We start from the raw sequence: 11,790 nt of genomic DNA on the forward strand, positions 1-11,790 counted from the left end.
ACCCTGGACTGTCCTGACTACGTTTATGATACTCCAACACAACACACCTGGAACAGAGTTACACATCAGTTTGATAGCTCTGTGATCGTTATTTCAATGTAAAATCGATCGTTTTTTGTTGGTGTTTTTGCCACTGTGCCTGTGTGTGCTTTTCTCTCTCACTCACGAATTACTTCACTGCTTATTGTGCCAGTTTGAGCCGGCACTTGGGTCCGTTTCTCTCAGTTTATTCACACAGTGGTTACGTCACCATACCCACCGCGTTACATTGTTGTATAGTCTGAATGACAGTAAAGTTCACTTTGACTTTGAAATGTTTCTCAAATAAAGTAACTGCCACACCCCAAATGTGACTTGTTCACAACCTAAGAATAAGAAAATCATACTTCCTCATCAACAAAACTTCAAGGTAAAAATTCACAGCAAATTACAGTGTTATAAACACGGACACAAACCACCAAAGCACAATATAACAGATTAACATTAGGAGTTCTATTACTACTGTCTGACTACACTACCACTAGGAGTTCTATTACTACTGTCTGACTACACTAACACTAGGAGTTCTATTACTACTGTCTGACTACACTAACACCAGGAGTTCTATTACTACTGTCTGTATTATCTATCACAGACTCACATACTCACCGTGTTCCTCTGAAATATATTCATGTGTCTCATAAAATGATGATCCTGCTCAGTCTCTCTCACTCTGATCTGAATCTGTTTGTTCTGTTCAGTTTCTCATATGATTCTGTAGGAGGTGGATACTCCAGATTCAGGTTTATCTCCATATTTTAACAGATCAGTATCATACTGGCTCTTTCCCAGTGCTGAATAACAGGACCAGAGTGGCTCACAGGTAAGTGGTTCACAGGTGAGGAATGCAGCCAGACTGCTACAAGTACACACACATTGTATCATGCACAACATACAGAACTACTGTAAATAAATGACACCTCTCTGATCTGAGAACAGTGTAGCTGCATGTAACGCCCGTGGTGTCTGGGAGCAATGAGGGGGAAACGTGCTGAGCAGAGTGAGGTGTCATGAAAGACAATCCAAAATCAGGGTCATATAAATAACCAAGGTCAAATCTGACAGTGAGTTATTCATATTTAATATTTTACAAAGACTACACCAAACAGCTGTAGAAGACTTACAGACACGAAACACAGGGCACAAAACAATGACCAGCACAAACTACACAGGACAAACAAGGAAAACTAAGTACAAACACCTGGTAATGCTAATGAGGGGCGGGGTTACACACAAGAAGGAGGGATCAGAAAAACACTGAAACCAGAATAAGAGGACAGAGGCGGAGCCAGACATGACAATGCAGCTCCCAGATCAGAGGCCCCTCCTGTTCAAAATTACAGTGGAGGAACAGACCTGCCCAGCTAAGAGTGTTTTACAGTCTGTTAGTTGATGAACTGATCAGAGATCAGTCCAAACAGAGGGGGATGTTCAGTGCTGTTTAACTGTATACTGATGAACTGATCAGAGATCAGTCCAAACAGAGGGGGATGTTCAGTGCTGTTTAACTGTGTACTAATGAACTGTATCTGTACCAGCAGGATAGGAGTAAACATCTGTACCAGCAGGATAGGAGTAAACATCTGTACCAGCAGGATAGGAGTAAACATCTGTATCAGCAGGATAGGAGTAAACATCTATACCAGCAGGATAGGAGTAAACATCTGTACCAGCAGGATAGGAGTAAACATCTGTACCAGCAGGATAGGAGGAAACATCTGTACCAGCAGGATAGGGGTAAACATCTGTACCAGCAGGATAGGAGGAAACATCTGTACCAGCAGGATAGGAGGAAACATCTGTACCAGCAGGATAGGAGGAAACATCTGTACCAGCACGATAGGAGTAAACATCTGTACCAGCAGGATAGGAGTAAACATCTGTACCAGCAGGATAGGAGGAAACATCTGTACCAGCAGGATAGGAGTAAACATCTATACCAGCAGGATAGGAGTAAACATCTGTACCAGCAGGATAGGAGGAAACATCTGTACCAGCAGGATAGGGGTAAACATCTGTACCAGCAGGATAGGAGTAAACATCTGTACCAGCAGGATAGGGGTAAACATCTGTACCAGCAGGATAGGAGTAAACATCTGTACCAGCAGGATAGGAGTAAACATCTGTATCAGCAGGATAGGAGTAAACATCTGAAGAGACTTTGAGAATGCTGGTGGTCACGTGAATCCAGTGCTTGTGGTAGGAGGTGTTGATGGTGTGTGAAGAGACCCTGATGATCTTCTCAGTTGGTCTCACGAGCCTCTGTAGATGCTGGTGGTTTGAGATACCAGTGCACATATCAGACAGCTGTTAGACACGTTAGACAGCTAGTCAGGATACTGTTGCCCTGTAGAAGGGGCTCTATGTGGCAGTGCTCATGTTGGTCTTCACTGATGACTTTTCCATACATGACACATGTTTTTTTTTTTTGCACCTGCCCCCTACGCACCCCCCACCCCACACCCAAGACTAAGAGGCAACGCCCCCCCGAGCCCCCCACCACCACCAACCAGGACAAGCACACAGACACCCCTGGCCTGCAGCTGCAGCCCTCCAGCCCCAGGAAGTCATTGACACAAGCAGCCCCCCCAGGGTCACAAGCAGCCCCCCCAGGGTCAATCCCCAGCTACCTGCTAGGCCACCGGGAGACGAAACCACAGCCATCCACCCCGACTAAGTAATGGAACTGATCAGTGGGAACCAAAGAGCATTAAATTCCTCCAACTGGTTTTTAGAGGGAGCAGACATTCCCTCCAGACTAATGTCATCCAGTAATAATGGGTAATATGCAGATCTTTTTCTGATTTCCTATTAATGAGGATGGTTTTCTTGGTGATGCATAGGGCAGTGAGAACTATGTGTGATGTGTTTGCCTCCATAATGTGACACCGGGACAGAGGCAGCAGGAGACAGAGGCTGTGAGCGAAAGGCTTTATTATCCACACTTAGAATAACACAAATACTCAGGACACTTGGTAGGACAAACACAAAGGAATACTTAAACGAATGAAGAACAGCAGAAAGTCCACAAATAGGCAGAAGTCTGAAGTGCAGAGCAGATTATCCCACATAGTGAGGTGAGGATACAGGCTGAATGCACAACACTGGACAACGCGACCTGTGGGGATTTATACAGCCCAAACCTGATTAAGTGGCAGGTGTCAGTACTCTGGTGATTGTGATGGTGGGAGTGTCCGGGAATGAGAGGGTGTGTACTGTGATGAGGTGGGTGTGTGTGCTCGTGAGTGAGTGAGTGTGTGCGCCCTCTGGTGGCGTCTTGGCTGACCCACCGTGACACATAACCAATTCACTGACGTCTCAAATCCTACAAATGAGATGCCACTCACTCGCAGTGGTTTAATTACGCTGATGGAGGAACATTCACTCATAACCATAATCTATAATAATAAATCCTTTAAATTTACAGTGCTGTCGGTAACGGTCTACCACTGTAGATTCACGTACCCTCCTATAATCTGAATTTGACATTATCGCTAAACAGTATTCTGAACTAGTAATTTAGAGTCTAGCTGGATGTCAGCTATTATCTTTCACTCAACATAATTTTCAAACAAAAGTTATGAACCATCTTCATTTCAACAAAGGCAACAAATGGCGGTTTGGGGCTCGTCGGGATCATTTAAGCGAGTGGCCGATACGCAGAGTCCAGTGGCGGATAAACCAAATAAACATCCCAATACCCTTGATTTAAACTGAGATTAAAGAATGGCAATAAACCAATAGTGCACTGACACTAACAATGGTCTCAACTCTCCACAGTAAAATCAGTTTCAGCTCCAGCATTTGCAAAAATTGTGTGTTTATTCAGAGCCTTGTATTAATGAAACAAGTACATGTGAAATCAAATAATATATCCAGTGCCAGGGATACAAAATGATATTACGCTTAACAGAACTACAATACAAAATGGATACAAGTCTATGAAATACACCATTCACATTTAAACAGGACTGATAAAAAGATTTTGTGTGTGGACGGGAATATACTGTATATATATATATAAAGGTAAAAAGCTCTAGCTTATACATCTATCATGTGGCTATAATGTTTAATATGTACTGATAAATCATAGCATCAAGGAAAATGTTAGATTTTCCACCACAACAGCACTAACACACATATGGACAATGAATCAGGCAGATGCCTCTTTGTCTTGGAACATTTTAGTCCGTGTCATTTGTGTTATGTAAATTCATATTTCATGGAACTGGATCTATACTCCAAGAACATCAAGATTTGGAAGAAGATGAAGAAGACTAGAGAAGAAGGAAGCTGGTGTCCAACCTTGTATCATGAAGTCATGTTCATTCTCTCACCAGACTCCACTGTCAAGCCCCCAGTTCAAATAAAATCATCTGTTGTAAGTAATCGGGTGTTGTGTCTTTTTCAGTGTGCACACATTAATTATTATTTCCATCTCATAAGATGTATTTATTTTTATTTATTTTTTGGGGTGGGGGTGATGTATGGTGATGTTACACTGATTCCACCCTATCCAGTGTATTGATATGAGACAAAACAGCACTCACCACATGTGATTGGGACTCACGAATGCCCCCCCAACATTCAACGGCTTATGGTATTGGTTTTACGTGGTCTCCATTGGTCTAAGACCTTAGTCTTCTTAGATGACATAGTTGTCTTTAGTCGGACTTTTAAAGATCATCTCCAAGACCTTCGTGAAGTATTTAGCCATCTGCACCAGGCAGGTCTTAAACTGCACCCACAGAAATGCTATTTCACCATGTTTTATCAAAGGCTTCACAGAGAAAACAGCCCCACTGCACAAGCTAACACAGAAGCATGCCACATTTTCATGGACTGACCAATGTGAGGATGTTTTCTAGTATTTTTATCATGCTCTTTAATCACCTCCAGTCCTCACTTACCCTGATTTGACCAGACCCTTTGTACTTTACACAGACGCATCTCATCATGCAGTCGGCTCTGTTCTGGCCCAAGAGAACAATGGAGTTGAGAAGGTAGTGGCCTATGCCAGCCATGTATTAAATGTCACAGAACGAAACTGGTCTACGTTTGATTGAGAGTGGTGGGTGATTGTGTGGTCAGTCTGACATTTCTCACACTACCTACAGGGTGTCCCTTTGTAGTCACTGATCATAGTCCTATACTCAGCAGGACGTCTCTATTGACCGAGACCCCACAGGACGCAGAACACGTTGGGCCTTAGAGCTGAATGTGTATGATTGGGCTATTAAGAACAGAGATGGTACAAGACATGGAAATGCAGACTCACTTTCTAGATGTCCAAATGGGGATTTCACACCTCTGAGACACCAGCCTTGAGAGACCTACAGAACATCAACCTCCACCCCACCTCCCACACCCAAAACCACACAAACATCTCACTCTGTCTTCAATCTTTCTAAGACTTTCTCAAGGGACATTTCTCAGTGTCAGAAGGATGATGTCACACTGAAGGTAGTGTGAGAGTTGCTGGAGAAAAGAAACCGTCCCCCAGGGAGGCATATGAAGAAAAGTTCACCTGAACTAAAAGTGTATTGGCGACAGTTCAACAGACTGCGGGTGCAGAATGGAACAATGTCCCGTCTCTCTGCTGAGAAACCCGGTGAGTCTCCCCCCCTTCACATTGTTGTTCACACAACCTTCTTCCTGAAGTACTGCAGTTTTTACATGGACATCTCTCAGTTGGACACCATTGGTCATTAAAAAGACCCTCACAAGGGCCGGAGAACATTTCTATTGGTCATTTATGGCTAGGGACATTGAAAATATTGTCAGCCCTGTATTGCATGTCAGTCTAGATCTATGCCAGTTCCTCAAAATCTGGCCCCGCTGCAGACAATTCATGCTAATCGTCCATTCTAAAAAGTGGCTGCAGACATTAGTGAGCTCCCTGTCACTGTAACGCGGTAGTGCAGTGATAGAGAGAAGGGTGGACCCAAGTGCCAGTTAACAGCACTAACGCGTTTGATAGAACTAAACGCAAGCGTGATGGTTAAAAACGTAACACAACACAGGTAGAATAAATGAAAGCAAAGCGGAATACTCAGCAATGATCCGCTTCACAAAGCTTCCTCTGAACAGCTGAAACGAATCATTGCTGATTACGTCCAGCAAGTCTAGGACTGACTCGGGTGCCCCCCCTGGTGGTAGAAGGAGTGGCATCCGAGCCAGCCCTGACAGTCACACCTTCTGGGAACAGATCTGTCCTTGTCATTCAGGATTATTTCACAAAATGTGTGAACTTGTATCCAATGAGAGATCAAAGAGCGGTAACTGCTGCACAAATTATTTTTGAGCAGTACATCACTGAGCCTGGTGTTCCAGAATTGCTGCACACAGATCAATGAAGACAGTTTGAAGCTGATTTAATCAAAGACCTGTGTTCCAAGTTAGGTGTGACTAAATCGAGGACCTCACCACATAATCCAAAAGGAGATGACCTAATTGAAAGATTCAATCACACCTACAGGACCAGCTTACTAAGTGTCTGTACCAGCAAACTGAGCCATGGGACATGAGATTACCCTCCATACAGCTTTCCTACAACACTAGTGTTCACACTAGCACAGGATATTCTCCATTCTTCCTTGCGCAAGGATGAGAAGCAAGATTGCCGGTTCATCTTCTCTTTTCGGCCCCTATTGAGGAATCAGGTGCTTCCCTGGGTTCTCCAGCAGACGATGCCAGTCTGTAGGAGACTACAGTGTGTCTATAAGTTGAGTCAGGGGAACAACACAATTATGCTCATGCCCAACAAAAAGCACAGTATGACAAAAATGTAAAGTATGTGACATTCAAGGTTGGTGATTCTGTTTGGCTGAATGATCTAGCACATTTCAGATGCAAATTGGCATACAGTGTATATATATATATACTGCTCAAAAAAATAAAGGGAACACTAAAATAACACATCCTAGATAGATTTTTTTGAGCAGTATATATATATATAGGGGGGATTTGTGTTTTGTGGAGTGGCGCGATTTCGTCTCGCTTTGTGTTCGGTGGATTGCTCCTGCTTGCTAGGTGGATTAAAAAACGTTAATAGTCCCGTCCACTAGTGTGGAAATTATTTGTTGGATACTTCCTTCGTTAAGAAGCTAGTTTATTTTAAACTCCCACGTCTTACAATACCAGTGTGTGCAGTTATCCACACACACACACATTCATTCATAATAACCGAATGATGTACAAGTCTAAAGACATACGTACAGTTATCTTCATCTGGTGATTTGAGGACCAAAGAAACATTGAAATGATAAAGTGTGTATGGATGAACTTATGTCAACAACTGTTTTAAAGATTAAATTATGGTCTACACAGGGCTTTACATATTTAATTCATATAAAATTATTACCTACAGACTACATTTTATTGTAAATTAGATTAAAATACACATTATCTTCATACACACACACAGTTCCTGGTGTAGGGGTTTCACCTACTAATCCTTTAAAGTAGATATAATTTGTTTTACCTTAATTACTAATCAGTCTCATTAATTTTAGAATCAGTCTCATATTCTAATTATACCAGAACCACAAGTTTAGTTATCAACTAAAGGTAATGAATGGTTTGGTATCTGAAGGATTTAACAATGAATTCTTTGGAGGTTTTGGCAACAACCACTTTTGAATGACATCAACACAGACAATTTGGTGAAAATAAATGATACATTTATTTAAAACCAACTATTCTAAAACACAAAGAGCATCAACATGGATCAGTATATTTACAGTGAAGACTCAGCATCTAGTGTGTGTGTGTGTGTGTGTGTGTGTGTAAAAAAAGGGGAGGAGTAAGTGTGCGCGCTTGTGCGCGTGTGAGGAGGCGGAGTTGTAATCTCAGTTCTCCTATGGAGAACAAAGCAACTAAAATGGCGCCGACTTTAAACAGTAGAGCAGCGCGACTATGTTAATGAGCTCAGCTGGTTTATTCCAACGTGGTCAGAACAAAGAGTAATGGCGCTGGCTTACTAACCAAAAATTAATGTAGTGTGTCTGAGAATGGGAACTACAAGTTGTCAAATATTCAGAAGATAAAACATGGAGATTGCATGCCAGGTGGAGAACTTGTGTGTACAAATCTTAACGAAGTTTATGAAAATAAAGTTAAACACAAACATTCAGAATGTATTAACAAAAAAACTTAGTTAACTCTGTAGTTCAAATAACTATGCCCTTTGATGAACTATGCCCAGCGGTAAGAGTCTCACGTGTTGAGGATTTGGGGTTTTATCGTCCTCCCTGAATTCTCCTGGAATTGGGAGGGAATTTCCACCGCAAGCTCCTCGTTGATTAAACGACGTCGTCCAGGTGTGCTGGGGAATCGTCCAGGAATGAGAGTCTCGTTCACGGTTTAACAACAGGGAGTTGATCGCCTTTGTTTCAGTCCGTGTGGCCGCGTTAGCAAGCTTGATTGAAGCAAATCGGTGAATCTGTCGTCACGGTAACGTTGATCGGTTGGTTGGTGTAACTCGGGCTCGTTAATGAGGTAATACGACATTCAGCTGTTTGCTGTTAGTCGTATCAAAGTTTGCGTGCTCTCAGTAAAGAAAACTGGAGAGAGAGGAGTGGCGGAGCCTCTCTTTAATGGGTCTAACCTGTGTCGGTCAAACCAGAGAGAGAGAGAGATATTACGGAGCCTCTCTTTAATAGGTCTAACCTATGTGTCGGTCAAACCAGAGAGAGAGGGAGATATTACGGAGCCTCTCTTTAATAGGTCTAACCTATGTGTCGGTCAAACCAGAGAGAGAGGGAGATATTACGGAGCCTCTCTTTAATAGGTCTAACCTATGTGTCGGTCAAACCAGAGAGAGATATTACGGAGCCTCTCTTTAATAGGTCTAACCTATGTGTCGGTCAAACCAGAGAGAGAGAGATGAATGGCTGATCAGGTTATTTAAACACCTGAACTGTAGACACACCCTTACTTCCGTCAAAGCAAGCTTGTTCAATGTGTTGCCAGTGGTACTGCCACCTGCTGGTTTAGCATGGTACCTACATTCCCCCCTTGGTCTTCAGACTGGGGCTGATGTCACAGTCCTGAAGAGCACAAAAGGTTATCCATGCAGTCCATGTTCCCTGTAGCATCCACTGGGAGGTGATCAATTCCATCAGTCAAGTTGTCCATCCCGCTCATAGCATGATCCATGAGATGGCTGGGAGATGCTGTAGAGACACATCTGGGCAACAAGTTCACTACTGGGCAGTTCTTGAACAGTAACTAAGGTTAACCAAATCAAGAAAAACAATGAAAGAATACTAATGCATGGCTTAGATTTCTCTTGGCTTTACACAAAGAAAACAAGGTCACATGCAGGGCTAAATGCCTTTGATGGAGGAGAGGGGAAGTACATCAGGCATGGAGAAAGGTGTGGAGTTAGCACATGTTGGTGTTAGTCTGTTGGCTGGAACAAACCTAACAATGTTTTAAAGTGAAGGATCTCGTTGGACCACGACGGACATTTGGGTTAATGTCTAGTTAGAATGTGGTTCCTTGTGGGATCTAAAGGTAATTGTAAATTGTAAAATGTAAATGGGGGTTTAACTGAGGTGTAATGCCTCATCCTATCTTGTGACAGTGAAGTATTTAAACAACCAAAATACATTTCTAATGCTGCTATTGCTAAGTGTAGACTTGAGCATCAGGAGCTGTCATCATGCAAAAACAACCAACATCTCTAGTGGTTCTGAGGAATAGTGTTATGCAACTTATGCCAGACTTATTTGCCAAGTTTGCACCACAGTGGTAGCAGATGTGCTTACCTATATTCTGTGCGCATTTGGGAAAACATTAATATGGCAAACGGTTTCACAACTCTTGTTAAGACAAAGCTGGGCTGCCAAACAGTGTTGCTAAAGTATCTCACACTTGCTATACTGGTAGAGGGGAGAATAAGATCTGTGTGATGGGTAAAATGTAGAAGTTAGGAGGTAACGCTGGGTACACCCCCCTTAGTAAAGAACCTACTGCATTGAAAATGCAGACATGTGAGCGGAGATGATGCCAGGAACATCTCCCTTTAAAGGGTTAGAGATCTAGAAAAATAGCTACATGCTTACAGGCTGAATGTTTACATGTAACTTTGTATAAAGTCAGTTCTGCCTCCTCCTGGTTCAGGCTGGAGGTCCACTAACTGACCCTTATCTATGGCTGTCCCCCCTTCCACTGGTTCTGCCTCTCTTTCCACCTCTTGGCTCTGTCCCTGTGACGAGAGTAGTGAGAGGGGCCTGCAGAAAGAACAGTGTCTGAATCTACAGGGAAAGCATAGGGAGGATCTTGGAGCTCTTGGGAGTCTCCTTCAAGCATACTGGGCTGCACAACAGTCTCCCAAACTGTCTGCGTGGTCTTTCTGATCTCACACATCGACAGGTCACCTTGGCGTGCTAAAAGTGAGACATGGGTTCTCATACAAGGGTGGAGATTGTGCAAAAATAGGGATTTGAAGGTTCGGTCTTCTGTGAGACCGGGTCCATTTCTTCCCTGGAAAAATGTTTGTTTCAAGCAATTAAAGTAATCCCTGGGATGCTCTGAACGCTTGTGCTTAATTTTAATGGCTGACATGAATGCTGACGCTTCGTCAAAATAAGCGGAATACTCCTCAGCGAGGGCTTTGCATAGCTGAGTGTAACCGTCCCTAATGGAAAACGGCTGTGATTCTATGAATGTGCGAACTGATCTAGAGGTGGTTTTCCAAATTAGCTTCGCTTTCTCTCGTTCTGTTGCATAAGGCAAGTCCGAGAGGCTACACTCAATTTCTTTGAGGTAGTCTTCAACATGGTAGTTTGACCTTGCTGGGTCGAATGGCTCCATGTCCTTGACTAGTGAATCTAGTAACTTTAACCGAGGGAAATGTTCAAGGACATGTCTATTAGAATAGGAAGGTGGACCTTCACTATCCAAGTGGTGTAACTCTTGGTCAATAGGATGCCTACTGCCTCCTGTCTCCCTGTGCCTAGGTGGCAGTAATGAGCCTTTATGCATCTCAAGTTGAGAAATATCTGTATTTCTCCTTGAGGAAAAAGCTGTAGCATGTACGTCACTGTGCCAGCCTGTGCGTGGGTCAGTGGAATGATGCTCAGCGTTTAAGTAAGGCCTGTTATCTGCTCTACCTGGTGAGACGTCCCTTGTCTGTACATTCTGCCAGTGGTGTACATCAGCATGCCTCCTGCCATCCTGCTCTGTGTCTATAGGGGGCAACAGTGAGCCTTTGTGCATCTCAAGTTGGGAAATTTCTGCATTTCCTCTTGAGGAAATAGCTGGAGCATGTACGTCACTGTGCCAGCCTGTGCGTGGGTCAGTGGAATGATGCTCAGCATTCATGCAAGGCTTCTTAACTGTGGTACCTAATGAGATGTCCCTGGTCTGGATATCATGCGGAGGATAATGGTCACCAGCATGCTTTCTACCTTCCTGGTCTCTGTCCATAGGGGGCAACAGTGAGCCTTTGTGCATCTCAAGTTGAGAAATACCTGCATTTCTCCTTGAGGAAGAAGCTGGAACATGTACGTCACTGTGCCAGCCTGTGCGTGGGTCAGTGGAATGATGCTCAGCGTTTAAGTAAGGCTTCCTAGCTGCTGTACCTGATGGGATGTCCCTGGTCTGGACATCATGCAGAGAATAAGGAGGGCCAAAATACATAGCAGGATTAATATTACTCTCTTTGTTACTCAAGAGTAAGGGGGCAGAAGCTAAGGACGAGTAAGAGGGCTCTGCTGACTCGTAGCAAGAGGATGCAGACGG

General features: G+C 43.4%; 1 protein-coding gene across 2 annotated transcripts in view; it reads right to left on the reverse strand.

The window, feature by feature from the left end:
* Positions 1 to 11,790, reverse strand: part of LOC143491500 (NACHT, LRR and PYD domains-containing protein 12-like) — a 204,458-nt gene that overhangs the window by 35,016 nt on the left and 157,652 nt on the right. Inside the window, exon 1 of one of the 2 annotated variants that reach the window (XM_076990561.1) lies at positions 649 to 801. The exons of the other annotated variant lie outside the window; for it this stretch is intronic. The gene's annotated coding sequence lies outside the window, so the exon portion shown is untranslated. Of the gene's footprint in view, positions 1 to 648; positions 802 to 11,790 lie in introns of those variants that run through there. 2 annotated transcript variants of the gene reach the window in all.

The sequence above is a fragment of the Brachyhypopomus gauderio genome, unplaced genomic scaffold (genome assembly GCF_052324685.1).
Source record: "Brachyhypopomus gauderio isolate BG-103 unplaced genomic scaffold, BGAUD_0.2 sc76, whole genome shotgun sequence".
Lineage (NCBI taxonomy): Eukaryota > Metazoa > Chordata > Actinopteri > Gymnotiformes > Hypopomidae > Brachyhypopomus > Brachyhypopomus gauderio.